Raw genomic sequence first — 18,003 nt, 5'->3', positions numbered from 1 at the left:
CTTTGGTAATTGTGATCAACTATCGTCTCGGGTTTTATTGCTCAATCAACTAGTCAATACCCCAGTAGGATCTTCCGATATTTCCACTCAAATACTGAGTCGGTAAGAACTATTTATCTTTTGACCTCACAATCCAGACCAATTTAGGGTTAAGGTGGTCACGGATAGGTCATACCAATTTTTGATTAATTCCCACATTGATGACTTCCCTTCTTGAACAGCTCATTCGTTGCGAAATCCCTACAAAATAGTTAATTATTCATACCTCCACTTGCTAATGCCCCCTAAGAGGATTAGTTCTTTATGGATCTAGTAAACCGTAAAAACTTGAAAGAAAGAATGAACATGAAGAACAATTTCAAGAGTCATCGTTTAGAAGAAGCTATTGTATTGACTTTAAATGCAGAATCCTCACAGAGTTTGAGAATAATTTCAAAATCTAATTTCTTCCCGTAAGTAAATAATAAGGATGGAAATAAAGTCTAAACCCTAAAAGAAAAGACAAACCAAAGTCTAAAACTAAAGAGAAAATTATACAAAGGAAAAAGGTGTATATAAAATGTGTTAATTGAGCCTATTTATAGACTTAGCATGACTTTCATCCTTAACCATAGGGCGCCTAATGTTCCCGGGTTTAAAGCTAGATTGTGTAGACCAAGACACCCCTGGCTCGTTTTAATTTCCCATTCAGAGGCGATGTCGTGACACACTAGGTCTTGTGTCGTGACATTGAGGGCAATATGCTCAGCTTCAGGGTGTCTTTAAGGGTATGTCACAACATCCTCAGGCTGTGTTGTAACATTGAAGGTAGTCTTGGGTTTTTTTAGCTCTACTCCCTATGCTGTGACATCTAATGCTCCAGGTTGCAACCTAGTGACCAATATTGAGTTATTATGCCTTCTAATGGTCTCCTGCACACTCACAAAGTGTACTAGCTCACTCTTAGGCCTCTTTCGGCTTTTAAGCTCAATAAAAGACTCGAATAACACATTTTATTGCACTTAACTAAAATTGTTGAAAGGTAATTAAAACATAACTAAAATGCTTATGTTCAAGCTCCTAAAATGCAAAAACTAGTTTAATATGCTACATCAAATTATAGTAAATTAAAAGAAAAAAAAGGAAGGTTATTACCTAATGGAGTTTCTGCATGACCCAAACGATGAGGGGAAAACCTCACTTAATGTGTATATAGACGAATCCCTATCATGAAAACACCAAGAAAAGGAAGCCTTTTTGGTGATCTTTGATGAAGGAAGCCTTTGTGGTGACCCTTGATAATGGAAGCCATTATGGCAATCTCTGTTGAAGAAAGCCTTTGTGGCAATCCCCAATGAAGGAAGCCATTATGGTGATCTCTGATGAAGGGAGCCTTTGTGGCGATCCCTGATGAAGGATGCCTTTGTGGCGATCACTGATGAAGGTTGCCGTTATGGCAAGCTCTAATGAAGGAAGCCATTATGGAAACATTCGAAAGGAAATGCCTTCATGGAACAGTATAAAGGAAAGCCCTTGCAGCTATCATTTGAAGGGAACACCTTTGTGGCAAACCTTGAATAAAGAAATAGTAAGTATGGAAAACACAGAAGAAATAGTATGTAGGGTGATCTCGTAAGAAATGGCTCAATGTGAAATATTATGACGAATCCTAGATAATATTGAGACATGAACAAGAGAAGCTGGAACGCGCCAGAGTTTGTGGTGAATTCAAAGTATGAGAAAAAGGGACTTGAAGAGCAAATCTGAATGAAAGCTACAACTATATGGTAATGGATAAGAAATCACAGAGAAGGTTAATGAAGAACGTAAGATATGGACCGATAGGGTGGAAAGAAATGTATAATGACTATGAAATGAAGAATGAGTCTAGTGAGATACTCGCCAGAGACTGAACGAAGAACTAGGAACAATAATATCGTGAATTTAGATATCAGATGCGTGTATAAACGATAAAGATAAATTGGGTTTAACTCACTAAGTCCTTCTGAACTTACCTTTATGTTTTATGTCGCAAGTCAGCCAATTGAGAATCGCCAGGAGAGACAATGCCAGGGCAATGCCAATGGACTCACGAGGTGGGCTACTATTCATACAAAGCAAGAGTAGCGATGTGTTTCAGTTTGATAGATATAATGTGAATAAGCTATGGGAGTTTTTATAAGCCTTGTGTTGTATACAGAATGTTTTGGCAGTGTAAATGTAGACATGAGTATTATTGAAGGAAAAATAAGCAAAGTAATTGAATTAAGTTATGGTATTTGCTAGTATGTCCTTGTAATTGTAAATTCTACCACAATGATTCTAGTTATCTAGTGTACATTGGAAACAAAAAATATATAGACTTTTTCAGCTCTTTTTTAGCTCTAATTCATGCAGTTTCGTAGTAATTGTTGTCGAAATTCATATTTTAATTATAAAATAATTAAATTACACTCAAATTATGAACATATTGAATTTTAATTATTTTATAATGAATTCACAAAAATTTGATTTATTTTCGATAGTTTTGTACAAAGGGTAAAAATCGGCTCGACAGTCACCTTGAGAAGCTCGAGCCATTAGGGAATTTTTTTATGAAGTGACCCAAGAGTATGACCAATTATTTTTCCGACCAAGGGACAGACCAATAATAATTAGTAAACATATTTTATAATTAATTTTGACACAAATTGGGTAAAAATTAATTACAAGCCTGATGAAAAGAAAGGGGTTCAATTGTGCTAAGTGAAAAGGATTAATCTACCAAGAAATTTGGCAGCCCAAACTGTCCCATCTAGCTGACCCAATCAACTATTTTAGCTGATTTTTATAATTTCAAATCAACCCTTGAACTTATCTTTAATTTCGTTCATACCCTTCCCTTTTTCAAGCTTGCTATTTTTAGCCACAAACTAAAAATAGCAAATTTAAGTCCAACCATCTCTCCTACCATGCATGGTCGGCCAAGGGAAGAGGTAATGCTTGCTACTTTTAGCTAATTTTAGCAGCCATATCCACCTATAAAAATCCCCTTCACTAATGCCTTGGATCAGTAGAATGAGCAGAGAAGAAAAGAGCACACTAGTCTGGCTTCGGAAAACCACTCAGATTTGTTTTTCCAATTTCCTTCTCTTAATCTTTGTTTTTAGTTTTGTTTTGATCATGAACATGAATATTTGTGTTATTTTTCTTCAATTAAATGACTTAAATTCCTTTCATGTTAGATTAATTGCATTATATCCACTTAGATTATTAAAAATGTGTTTGTGCTATTATTAGGTCTCAGTAAATTGCTCAATTAAATAAAATCATGTTTTGTTATGCTTGCATTGTAATTGTAAGGTAACAATTAAATTAATTATTTAAATGAATTGAAATTGTAATTAATGGACACAATATTTAATTGGTGCAAGTTTAATCTTCTAAGGTAGTTGAGGGTTAAATTAGTGACGGTATTAAACAATACATTAGCCTTGCATAACTTGCAAGATTATTGTGATTAAATTGTTTCAATATAGAGATATATTGTTACCCCACATAATCCTTTATTTGCTTATTAAAATTTCATTAATCGGTTGAATTGACATAGAGATATGTTCAAGAGATTAATAGGTTCTAATAGGTAAGTATGTGCATCGGTTAGCAATTTACCGAGTTGTCATGAAATTATTCGTAATGACATGAACACAACTTAAATTATTCTAAGTTAAAGAATAAAATTGATCTAACACATTGTCATTTTGATTAAACTCATCTTTTAGAAACCGTGCATTGGAATATTTTTACTTTTTATTTTTCTTAGTTAAATTACTTAGATAATTTTTAGTTTTTACAACACCTCTTCAAATTTTTCATCACCAAATTGTTTAAATTTTCATTTCATAAAAATTTTCTTGCATAGTCCCTGTAGGTACGATAACTCAACATTACTTGTCACTTTATTACTTGATACGATAGTGCACACTTGCACATTTTCATCGTTCCAATTTTTTGGCGCCATTGCCGAGGATTGCTTTAAAGACATTATTTGTGAAATTGTTAATTTTTCATTTTGGTTATTTTTCTGTTCAACTTTAATTTAATTATTTTTTTGTGATTGTTTTAAGTGTTTATGAGTATTGATCAAATCATCGACTTACTCCCCATAGATCCTGAAATTGAAAGGAATTTTTGACAAGGAAGAAGACAAGCAGCTTAGAGAATGACTGAAGAGATGAACCTTGAGAACCAAAATCAAGGAAATGGAGCAAATTATGCTCAAAATCCTATCCTTGTTGCTGATGATAGGGATTGAGCCTTGAGATAGTATGTTGTGTCGTTATTTCATAGGCATAATCTGGGTATTAGGAGACTCGAAATCGAGGCACAAAAATTTGAGCTAAAACTAGTCATGTTCCAGATGCTTCAAATAGTGGGCCAATTTAGTGGAATTCCTACTAAAGATCCTCACCTTCACCTCAGATTTTTTATGGAGGTGAGTGATCCCTTCAAGTTAGCCAGATTACTCAAAGATGCACTGCGATTAAAGTTGTTCCCATACTCACTAAGGGAAAGAGTTCGAGCCTGGTTAAACTCATTGCCACCAAACTCTATCACCACATGGAATAAGTTAGCAGAACACTTCTTTATGAAGTACTTCCCACCTAGCAAGAATGCTAAGTTGCGGAATGAGATCACTACCTTCCAACAGATGGATGACAAATCCTTAGATGAGGAGTGGGAAAGACTTAAAGAACTATTACGAAGATGCCCTCATCATGGAATCCCGCATTGTATCCAATTAGAGACATTCTATAACGGTCTCAATGCTCACAGGAGGATGGTAGTAGATGCTTCTGCTAATGGTGCTCTCATTTCTAAGTCTTATAATTAGGCATATGAAATCATTGAGAGAATTGCTAGGAACAATTACCAACAGCCAACCAATTGAGCAGCGTCAAGAAGATGAGTCGTAGGAATACATGAAGTGGACGCTCTTACTTCACTAGCATCTCAAGTATCTTCAATATTCTCAATGCTTAAAAACTTTACTACTAATGGGTTTAATAGTTTTGCATCTCAGCCACTGAATCAATTCGAAAATGTAGCTTGTGTTTATTGTGGGGAAGGGCACTTGTTTGAAGAATACCCATCAAACCCAAAATTTGTGTATTACATGGGTAACCAGAACTAAAATTGAGGTTCCAATTTTTATAAGCCATCTTAGAGAAACTGTAACACCCCGTACCCGAGACCGTTGCCGGAGTCGGACACGAGGGGTTCACAGACTAAATTCGCTTACTATTGCAGTCCATTTTAAATTTTTCCAGACAGCTGGCTAACTGTGTCGCTGTCACCTTAAAAATCATATCTTGAGTTTCACAACTCGAAAATAAGTTTCGTGATTTTTCCCTGAAACTATACTCCTATTTCCATCTACATATTTTTTTCTAGAATTTTTGGTCGGGCCAATTAGTACAGTTTATTAGTTAAAGTCTCCCCTGTTACAGGGTGCGACTACACTGACCTTCATGCATTACAATTCCTATATCTCCCTGTACAGGGCTTCAATACTGATTCCGTTTGTTTCTATAGAAACTAGACTCAGAGAGGAATCTATACATATATGGCATGACTCCTAATTATCTCTGGTTAATTTATAATGAATTTCCAAAGTCGGAACAGGGAATCCAGAAACCGTTCTGGCCCTGTCTCACAAAAACCTAATTATCTCTTAACATACCACTCATATGACCATTTCGTTTCTTCCATATGAAAGTGGATTCATCAAGGTTCATTTAAATAATTTATTCACTATTTAATTCTATTTCTACTATTTTAGTGATTTTCCAAATCTACATCACTGCTGCTGTCAGCATCTGCCTTTAAGGTAGACTTTACCTATTTCATAGTTTCCATGATTCAACTAGCCCTTTTAGCATAAATAGCACAAATTATGATAGTGATTGACCATTCCCATGGCCAATCCTTGTTAAGCATATCCACACCTCTCAATAACCATATCCATACTAAATGATTATAACATTATGCTCAAACATATATAAGCCATTTTCACATGGCTATCCAAAATTATACAAATCCAAAGGGTCCATGACCCACTACAAAAGGGTAGTCCTATACATGCCATTTTCAGAGTTCAACCAAAAGTGTACCAAAAGGGCTTTGATAGTGTGGGCGACTTCAACTTCAATAATCCCGAGTCCGATAGCTGACGAACCAAAATCTATAAAACAGAGATTCAAAGAACGGAGTAAGCATTTAATGCTTAGTAAGTTTTAAGCAAGACAAAGTGTTCTCAATCACTATTATTGGTCATTCATTTCAACTGTTCGATGAAGTTAATCTGAGCTTCATCTCGATCTATAATATCATTAAACGCAACACTTGGCTGCCACATATATACTTTCGAATAATAATGACCTAGATGGTCAAATATTTCCAAAGCACATTCTCACATTTGGAGTTATAATATTAATCACATTTACCTACCTCTTTGATACTGATAATTCACCTCGAAATCACTCCACCGATGAGTAAGTAATACGTACCTGAACATCTTGAATACATAATACTTATTTGATGGTAACTTAATGCAGATACTCAATATCAACGTCTTACTTGAATCCTAGCATTTAGCCGTCGGGTCTTTAAAGCTCGGATATAGTACGAGCACGAAGCCTACGGACATTAATCAGGATAATACTCTCGCATAAAGCCTGCGGAGTTTTAACCCGGATATAGTACTGACACAATTGCCCTTCGGGACTTATCACATTTATACACTTTCACATCCATCACGTTGGCCACTCGGCCCTGTCACATATATACACTTTCACATTCATCACATCGGCCATTAGGCCTCATCACATATATACACTTTCACATTCATCACATCGGCCATTAGGCCTTATCACATATATATACACTTTCACATTAATCACATCGGCCATTAGGCATTATCACATATATATACACTTTCACATTCATCACATTGGCCATTCGGCCTTATCACATATATACACTTTCACATTCATCACATCGGCTATTAGGCCTTATCACATATATACACTTTCACATTCATCACATCGGCCATTAGGCCTTATCACATATATATACACTTTCACATTCATCACATCGGCCATTAGGCCTTATCACATATATATACCTTTCACATTCATCACATCGGCCATTAGGCCTCATCACATATATACACTTTCACATTCATCACATCGGCCATTAGGCCTTATCACATATATACACTTTCACATTCATCACATCGGCCATTAGGCCTTATCACATATATATACACTTTCACATTCATCACATTGGCCATTCGGCCTTATCACATATATACACTTTCACATTCATCACATCGGCCATTAGGCCTTATCACATATATATACACTTTCACATTCATCACATCGGCCATTAGGCCTTATCACATATATATACACTTTCACATTCATCACATCGGCCATTAGGCCTCATCACATATATACACTTTCACATTCATCACATCGGCCATTAGGCCTCATCACATATATACACTTTCACATTCATCACATCGGCCATTAGGCCTCATCACATATATATACACTTTCACATTCATCACATCGGCCATTAGGCCTTATCACATATATACACTTTCAGATTCATCACATCGGCCATTAGGCCTTATCACATATATACACTTTCACATTCATCACATCGGCCATTAGGCCTTATCACATATATACACTTTCACATTCATCACATCGGCCATTAGGCCTTATCACATATATATACACTTTCACATTCATCACATCGGCCATTAGGCCTTATCACATATATATACATTCACATCACAATTATCCAAATATACTTCACATATCACATATACTATCATGTATACACTTTGTCTTGGTCGAATCTACATTAATCATTTCCCAATGAATAATTCAATTTCACGCCATACTATCATTTCATATTCGAATACTCATAAACTTACAATTTCACAAATTTTAATATCAAAGATCCATCTAACACTCATGTATCGTTTTACAATATCACGATTTAGAATTCACGTATGGGTTTAATCAATAGCTTATGAGTAACTAAAACAAGTTTTATCCATGTTTACAACAAAATCACATATTCACTACGAGCTGTTTTCCTGAGCAGTAGTCACTAAATTATTTATAACTGGAGCTACAAAACTCCAAATCACTTGTCGTTAATTTTCCCTGAATATAGACTCGTATATCTTCCATCCATAAAATTTTCAGAATTTTAGGTTTGGCCAATCAATACCAGATTTTTCTTAAAGTTTTTCCTGTTTCACTATTTGACTAATCTGACCACTCTTCACTACGAATCAAATTTCTCATTTTACAGAATTCAAAATGTGTTGTATTTGATTTCATTTGAAACTAGACTCATTAAGGAGTCTAAGCATATAAATTTTATCTTATAACCATTTTTGTACAATTAATAATGATTTTCTAAATACAGAACAGGGGATTTCGGAGTCATTCTAACACCGTCTCACACAACTTTAAACATCTCTTTATACGAAATTTGTTTGCTCACAAGGTCTCTTTTATAAGAAACTAGACTAATTAAGCCTTGATTACATATTTTATTCAGCCTATAATTCCACACCAACAATTTATAGTGATTTTCTAAAATCACGTTACTACTGCTGTCCAAAGCAAATTATTACAATTTGCTCTTAACTTTCCAATTCCAAACACATATGAACTTACCATTTGAGTTTAAGACATATCATGGCCACATCATATCTTATTAAATCAACTCATTATGTCCTATTATGATTGAATTTACTCAACGTTTAATCACTTAAAACTTACCTCGGAAGTGGTCGACGACTAGATATCCACGGCTATTTGTTTACTTTCTCTTTTCCCCCATCCGACTTTGATCCTCTTTGCTCTTAAGCTTAAGTAAAACAATAGATTTGCTTAAGTACTTAACCAATATTATTCACTTAACTATCACATTGGGCAATCACATATCATTTAATCTATATCTAAAACAATAGATTTCAATATGTATCATATTCGATAAAACATACCATGACTCGATTTCATGCTTATTTAATTTAGCTAATTTCATAGCCGATTAATCACCTTACCCCAACATTACTCAATGCCGAATATTAACCCAACATCACAAGCATAATCACCATGAAACTTACCTTGATACACATTTTATCCCATTGCCGAATATATATATATATCACCAAACAAATTTTTATTCACATCTCTATAATTGATCATAATCGGACATTATAAACAAATCAACTAGTTTAGCATTCAAATTCTTCTAATCATTCCTCAATCACTTACTCAATGAACAATAATCCAAGCACATCAAAGCATAGTCGAATGTATCATTCTTCTTAAATTCATATTCGAACACTCAATTAAATACTTACAATTTAGCACTAATTTGGCATTTCAACATAGCCAATTGTCATTAAGCAATTAAGCCACAAATATTCAATTTTACCAAGCTCAACTCATCTATAATCAACCCTCAATACACCTAAGCATCAAAAACAACATCAAAGAAATACAAACATCCATGACCGAATGTCATCTTCATAAATTTACAAAAACATTTGCCATGAGTTAGCTTCTATACTTGATGACCACTCCAAATATACAAAGACTTTCAATGAAAGAGCATTAACATACCTCTTCCTAAACATCAACCAACCCATCATGAAGCAACAAAATCCTCTTCTTCTTCCTTCCTCAAGTCACGGCAATAGGGGGAGCAAGGATGAGACAACTTTGTTTTCATCACCCCTCCCTTTTTATTACTTTATTACTAACCTTTTATTTTATTATTTCTAACATAAATCACTAACACAAAAATGTTTATAATAGGCTTTAACCCATAGCATGGCCGGCCACTACTTGTCATAGGTGGAAATTTGACATGCAAGCCCATTATTTTCATAACATGCACTAATAGGTCATTATAGATTAACCTATCACCTTTTAAAAGTGCCACACATAAGTCCTATTAATTAAATTCACATGCAATCGACTAAATCGAAGCTCAAAACTTTCACACATTCATATTCACATATTTTAGACAATAAATATCATATTCAAATAATTTGGTGACTCGGTTTAGCGGTCCCGAAACCGCTTTTCGACTAGGGTCATTTTAGGGCTGTCACAACTCTCCCCCACTTAAGAAATTTTCGTCCCCGAAAATTTCTACCGATGCATAGTTTAGGATAACGTCCTCTTATTGAATTATATCCACAAAGACATTAGCTCATCGATAGCAATTGTAATTCATTATTGATTTCGCATCGATCTATAAAATCATTTTCTTATCTTAAAACAAATACATAAACATTTCTACAAGTATGCGCTTATATCTCATTTTCTTGATTTCATAAGCAATAATCACTTAACTTAATTCACAATTGCATTTCAAACACATATTAAGTACATATTAACATGTATAATTCACATCATCAACCCACATATTTGTAACCCACATTTTCATTCATGTATAAGCTGTAACCTGACCGAAAGTACACATATACTCAAACATCCCAATAAATATCCTTTATAACTCCATCATATCTCACTATTCAACTTAACCTATTTCCAACAGAAAATCAACTTCCACATACCTGAACATTGAATTCATTTAGCACATTTAATCACTGTTAACGATACCCGTTGAATCATTCGAAATCATTACGGATACTCATTAAGCACATATAGCTCTTACAATGCCATATCCTAGATATGGTCTTACATATGCTCACACATCGAGCCGATGCCATGTCCCAGACATGGTCTTACACACTATCTCAAATCAATGCCTTCGTCCCAGACGAGGTCTTACATGAATTCCACTTCACACACTTAGTGCCCACTGACCGATCTCGCACTCATAGTGCTCGATTAAAGGAATTCGCACACACACAGTGCCTCTAATCATTCACACACATAGTGCTCTTATTCATTCGTTATTACACATTGAAATGACTTAACCAAGTCTATAAACATCATGTATGAACACTTTTAAACATATCATCTCATTTAAATTTGAATTCATATAGTAATGAATACTTAAACTTTGCTCAAATTACCGGCACGAAGCCTACTAGGCACGAAGGCCCGAATACACGTCACCAGCATGATTGCTCTTCGGGACCTAGCCCGGATATAACACCAGCACGAATGCTCTTCGAGGTTTAGCACGGATATATTACTAGCACGAATGCTCTTCGGAACTTAGCCCGGATACATCACTAGCATGAATGCTCTTCGGGACTTAGTCCGGATACATCACTAGCACGAATGCTCTTCGGGACTTAGCCCGGATACATCACTAGCATGAATGCTCTTCGGGACTTAGCCCGGGTACATCACTAGCATGAATGCTCTTCGGGACTTAGCCCGGATCATCGTCGAGACCTTTAGCTCGGATGAAATCTCCACACAAGGCCAGCGAATTTTAATCCGGACATAATCTCTTCATATAGTCAGCGGGTCTTTAAACTCGGATTCACACCACTGAGTCTCATACATATTTATTCACATGTTATCATGTTTCACATGGCACAAATCACATTTATAATTTAATCAATTCATTCACATGTAAACATATAACATGATTCTTGACTTTAAGTCGTAAATATCATTCAAATCTAATACATGTATGCTTCTTTTACTAAACTTTCAGCTCAATAAGCAATCACACAAAAGCATATATCCCCAATCTCTTCCTTTGTTCATTTCTCTAATAACCTTATTATGATAAGGACAATGGGACATCATTCATCTATCATACATGTATATCATGGCATTTTAAGTTAAATACCAAATTCAATTACTCAAAACTTACTTATGTTATACCCTTCTCAATATTGACACGTCATAAGCATGTCTCAGTCCTCTCAATACCATCTGCTACAGCTCGATCGGGATCAGAATTCATTACAATAAATAAACACATTTTCAATTGTCAGAAATCACCACACTATCAAATAATCACATAATGGCATGTATAGCTAGACCCAAACGTATTACGGTAGTCCTAGAATCGACTAAACCGTAGCTCTGATACCAATAAAATTGTAACACCCCGTACCCGAGACCGTTGCCAGAGTCGGACACGAGGGGTTCACAGACTAAATTCGCTTACTATCGCAGTCCATTTTAAATTTTTCCAGACAGCTGGCTAACTGTGTCACTGTCACCTTAAAAATCATATCTTGAGTTTCACAACTCGAAAATCAGTTTCGTGATTTTTCCCTGAAACTAGACTCCTATTTCCATCTACATATTTTTTTCTAGAATTTTTGGTCTGGCCAATTAGTACAGTTTATTAGTTAAAGTCTCCCCTGTTACAGGGTGCGACTACACTGACCTTCATGCATTACAATTCGGATATCTCCCTGTACAGGGCTTCAATACTGATTCCGTTTGTTTCTATAGAAACTAGACTCAGAGAGGAATCTATACATATATGGCATGACTCCTAATTATCTCTGGTTAATTTATAATGAATTTCCAAAGTCGGAACAGGGAATCCAGAAACCATTCTGGCACTGTCTCACAAAAACCTAATTATCTCTTAACATACCACTCATATGACCATTTCGTTTCTTCCATATGAAAGTGGATTCATCAAGGTTCATTTAAATAATTTATTCACTATTTAATTCTATTCCTAGTATTTTTAGTGATTTTCCAAATCTACATCACTGCTGCTGTCAGCATCTGCCTTTAAGGTAGACTTTACCTATTTCATAGTTTCCATGATTCAACTAGCCCTTTTTGTGACAGCCCAAAATTGACACTAGTCGGGAAGTGGTTTCAGGACCGCTAAACCGAGTCACCGAAATGTTTGAATGTGATATTTATTGTCTAGAATATGTAATTATGAATGTGTGAAAATTTCAAGCTTCGATTTAGTCGATTGCATGTGAGTTTTAGTAAATAGGACTTATGTGAGAAAATTTTGAAATGTGATAGGTCAAAGCATAAGGACCTATTAGTGCATGTTGAAAAAGGGGGGACTTGCATGTCAATTTCCCCCCTCTATTAGTAGTGGCCGGCCATGACAAGTATGGTAGACCAAGTGTGATGGGCAAGACATGTCATAGACATGTTGTGTTGGTGCATCATGGGTGGAAACAATAAAATAATGAGCATGGTAATTAAATAATGAAAGGGAGGAGTGATGAAAAAAAAATAATGGTCTCATCCATGCCCCCCCCTTTTGCCGTGAGTTAAAGAAAAGAAAAGAAAAAAATTTTGTTCATCCTTTTTCATCTTCTTTTGGCCGAAAATTCTAAGGAAGGAGGAAGGAGTTCTTGCTTCATGTTTGGTTTGGAAGAGGATTAGGAGGAGGTTTGGCCATACTTGTATCTAGATTAAGGTATGTTTGAGGTTGTGCCATGAGATTCATGCATGTTTTTAGTTGCTAGCTTGAGTTCTAATTAGCCCATGGTTCAAATCTTTGCTATGTCATGGGAATGATATTCGGCCTAGGTGGATTTTGTGTTAATGCCATTGCATGCTAAATATGAAGCTTGTTAATGATGCATGTGATGGTGGATTGATGATTCTTGAATCTTCTTTTTAGCATTTTTGAGTGAGACATTAAGTTCTTTGTTTAACCATGACCAAAAATTGAAATGGTATGGTGTTGTGATGCATTCGGCCATGGTAGGAAGTAGAAGGGAAAAATATGGTTGTTGTTAGATGAAGTAGAGTCTAACGAATGAGCACATATGTGCATTAGTTGCTAGATGGAGAAGAATCGGCTAGCAAGTTGTGTGCTAAGGCCGAATATAATTTTGTATATTAATGAGTAATGCATGTGTTAAATTGATGGAAAGGGAGAGGATGCTTTACTAGTGTATATATGTGTGTATTAGCCAAGTTTTGAACTTGAAACAAAATGGTGTTTAGTCAATACAAGTGACCATACTTGTAGAATGTATTAAGTGTTGCAATCGGCCCCAACATAGACATGCATATTCGGCCATAGGAAGGAGATTGGTGTTGCATGTATTCGGTTAGAGGCAAGCATATTGATGCTTTTGTCTTGGCTTAGAAAATTCGGCCAAGGGGGAAAATTAGCTAAAATGTTGAGTTTGATTCATGATTCCGTACATATGTGACTTTAATGTCTAATGTATAAATATGGGCTAAGTGCCTTGTGTTCCTCTTTTCGATGCTCAAATGATTAAATCAATTTATTTGTTTAATTAAGCTCAAGAGCAAAGGGGAACTAAATCCGATAAAGGGAAGGAAAAAGTGGTCGAATAGCTATCGGAATCGTTCGACAACATCCGAGGTAAGTTCTTGAGTAAAAGAGCTTAAATTATGATTTGATTAGATCATGTTTTAAGCAAATCAAAATCATGCTCTTTGTGTGTGGCTATTGAGCCGAAATTGCAAGAATGATAAGAGTCTTGTGTTTGAGTTTTGCTAACGAAAATGAAATACGAATGTGCCATGATTTGTTGTTAAATGTGCATGGTTATTTGAATGATGTCCGGGCTAAGTCCCGAAGGCTTTGTGCTAGGTGACCATATCCGGACTAAGATCCGAAGGCATTTGTACGAGTTACTAAATCCGGACTAAGATCCGAAGGCATTTGTGCGAGTTACTAAATCCGGGTTAAGTCCCGAAGGCATTTGTGCGAGTTACTAAGTCCGGGTTAAGTCCCGAAGGCATTTGTGCGAGTTACTATAACCGGGCTATGTCCCGAAGGCATTTGAACGAGTAGCTATATCCGGTTAAATTCCGAAGGTACGTGATTTGGGAATGAATGATCTTGCTGTAAAAATTTCAGTTAATACGCTTGAAACATCCCAACATTGAGGTATGTTTCGTATGTGCTTTGAATTAGTTGAGCCCTTACAAATAAGTATTCGCTCAGTTGATAAATGAGCTACCGGCCTTTGGCTAAGTTGATCTTTGTATATGAATAAAAGGGTTGGTAATGTGAAGTAAGTATGATATTGAAAAATTGTGCATATGAAATTATCCGTTTAGCTACATGAATGCTATACTTTTGTTGTGCTGGAATCCCTTGCTCAAAACTTATTAAGCATAAATTGCTTACTCCGTCTCCTTGATTCTCTGTTTTATAGATTTTGGTTCTCCAGCTATCGGACTCGGGATTTTGAAGTCGAAGTCGCCCACACTATCAAAGCCCCCTTTTGGTACAATTTTGGTTGAACTTCGAAATGGCATGTATAGGACTACCCTTTTGTTGTGGGTCATGGACCCTTTGGACTTGTATAATTTTGGATAGCCATGCGAAAATGGCTTATATATGTTTGAGTATAATGTTATAATCATTTGGTATGGATATGATTATTGAGAGGTGTGGATATGCTTAACAAGGATTGGCCATGGGAATGGTTAATCACTATCATAAATTGTGCTATTTATGCTAAAAGGGCTAGTTGAATCATGGAAACTATGAAATAGGTAAAGTCTACCTTAAAGGCAGATGCTGACAGCAGCAGTGATGTAGATTTGGAAAATCACTAAAAATAGTAGAAATGGAATTAAATAGTGAATAAATTATGTAAACGAACCTTGATTAATCTATTTTCATAGGAAAGTAACAAAACGATCATATGGACAGTATGTTAAGAGATATTCAGGTTCTCGTAAGACAGGGCCAGAACGGTTTCTGGATTCCCTGTTTCGACTTTGGAAATTCATTATAAATTAACCAGAGATAATTAGGAGTCATTCCATATATGTATAGATTCCTCTTTGATTCTAGTTTCTATAGAAACAAACGACATCAGTATTGAAGCCCTGTACAGGGAGATATCCAAGTCGTAATGCGCAAAGGTCAGTGTAGTCGATCCCTGTAACATGGGAGAGACTTTGACTAATAAACTGTACTAATTGGCCCAACCAAAAATTCTAGAAAAAAATATGTAGATGGGCATATGAGACTAGTTGCAGGGAAAATTTACAGAACTGGATTCCGAGTTTCTGAACTCAAGATATGATTTTTAAAGCGACTAGTACACAGATTGGCAGTGTCTGGGAAATTTTTTTTATAAGTGGTTTAAAGTCTGTTAACACCTCGTGTTCGACTCCGGTGACGGTCTCGGGTTCGGGGTGTTACACTTTTAGCATAAATAGCACAAATTATGATAGTGATTGACCATTCCCATGGCCAATCCTTGTTAAGCATATCCACACCTCTCAATAACCATATCCATACTAAATGATTATAACATTATGCTCAAACATATATAAGCCATTTTCACATGGCTATCCAAAATTATACAAATCCAAAGGGTCCATGACCCACTACAAAAGGGTAGTCCTATACCTGCCATTTTCAGAGTTCAACCAAAAGTGTACCAAAAGGGCTTTGATAGTGTGGGCGACTTCGACTTCAATAATCCCGAGTCCGATAGCTGACGAACCAAAATCTATAAAACAGAGATTCAAAGAACGGAGTAAGCATTTAATGCTTAGTAAGTTTTAAGCAAGACAAAGTGTTCTCAATCACTATTATTGGTCATTCATTTCAACTGTTCGATGAAGTTAATCTGAGCTTCATCTCGATCTATAATATCATTAAACGCAACACTTGGCTGCCACATATATACTTTCGAATAATAATGACCTAGATGGTCAAATATTTCCAAAGCACATTCTCACATTTGGAGTTATAATATTAATCACATTTACCTACCTCTTTGATACTGATAATTCACCTCGAAATCACTCCACCGATGAGTAAGTAATACGTACCTGAACATCTTGAATACATAATACTTATTTGATGGTAACTTAATGCAGATACTCAATATCAAAGTCTTACTTGAATCCTAGCATTTAGCCGTCGGGTCTTTAAAGCTCGGATATAGTACGAGCACGAAGCCTACGGACATTAATCAGGATAATACTCTGGCATAAAGCCTGCGGGGTTTTAACCCGGATATAGTACTGACACAATTGCCCTTCGGGACTTATCACATTTATACACTTTCACATCCATCACGTTGGCCACTCGGCCCTGTCACATATATACACTTTCACATTCATCACATCGGCCATTAGGCCTCATCACATATATACACTTTCACATTCATCACATCGGCTATTAGGCCTTATCACATATATACACTTTCACATTCATCACATCGGCCATTAGGCCTTATCACATATATATACACTTTCACATTCATCACATCGGCCATTAGGCCTTATCACATATATATACACTTTCACATTCATCACATTGGCCATTCGGCCTTATCACATATATACACTTCACATTCATCACATCGGCCATTAGGCCTTATCACATATATATACACTTTCACATTCATCACATCGGCCATTAGGCCTTATCACAAATATATACACTTTCACATTCATCACATCGGCCATTAGGCCTCATCACATACATACACTTTCACATTCATCACATCGGCCATTAGGCCTCATCACATATATACACTTTCACATTCATCACATCGGCCATTAGGCCTCATCACATATATATACACTTTAACATTCATCACATCGGCCATTAGGCCTTATCACATATATATACACTTTCACATTCATCACATTGGCCATTCGGCCTTATCACATATATACAGTTTCACATTCATCACATCGGCCATTAGGCCTTATCACATATATACACTTTCACATTCATCACATCGGCCATTAGGCCTTATCACATATATATACACTTTCACATTCATCACATCGGCCATTAGGCCTTATCACATATATATACACTTTCACATTCATCACATCGGCCATTAGGCCTTATCACATATATATACATTCACATCACAATTATCCAAATATACTTCACATATCACATATACTATCATGTATACACTTTGTCTTGGCCGAATCTACATTAATCATTTCCCAATGAATAATTCAATTTCACGCCATACTATCATTTCATATTCGAATACTCATAAACTTACAATTTCACAAATTTTAATATCAAAGATCCATCTAA

The 18,003-nt window shown here is 35.7% G+C and overlaps 1 non-coding gene across 1 annotated transcript; it reads right to left on the bottom strand.

Annotated features, from left to right (window-relative positions):
* Positions 1-4,637: 4,637 nt before the first annotated feature.
* On the bottom strand, positions 4,638-4,743 carry LOC121216577 (small nucleolar RNA R71). The gene has a single exon (XR_005912757.1). It is a non-coding gene; the product is annotated as a small nucleolar RNA R71 (small nucleolar RNA).
* Positions 4,744-18,003: the final 13,260 nt, after the last annotated feature.

This window comes from Gossypium hirsutum, chromosome D04, assembly GCF_007990345.1.
Source record: "Gossypium hirsutum isolate 1008001.06 chromosome D04, Gossypium_hirsutum_v2.1, whole genome shotgun sequence".
NCBI lineage: Eukaryota > Viridiplantae > Streptophyta > Magnoliopsida > Malvales > Malvaceae > Gossypium > Gossypium hirsutum.
Note: the sequence above shows the minus strand (reverse complement) of the source record. Positions and strands in the feature narration are given on the sequence as shown.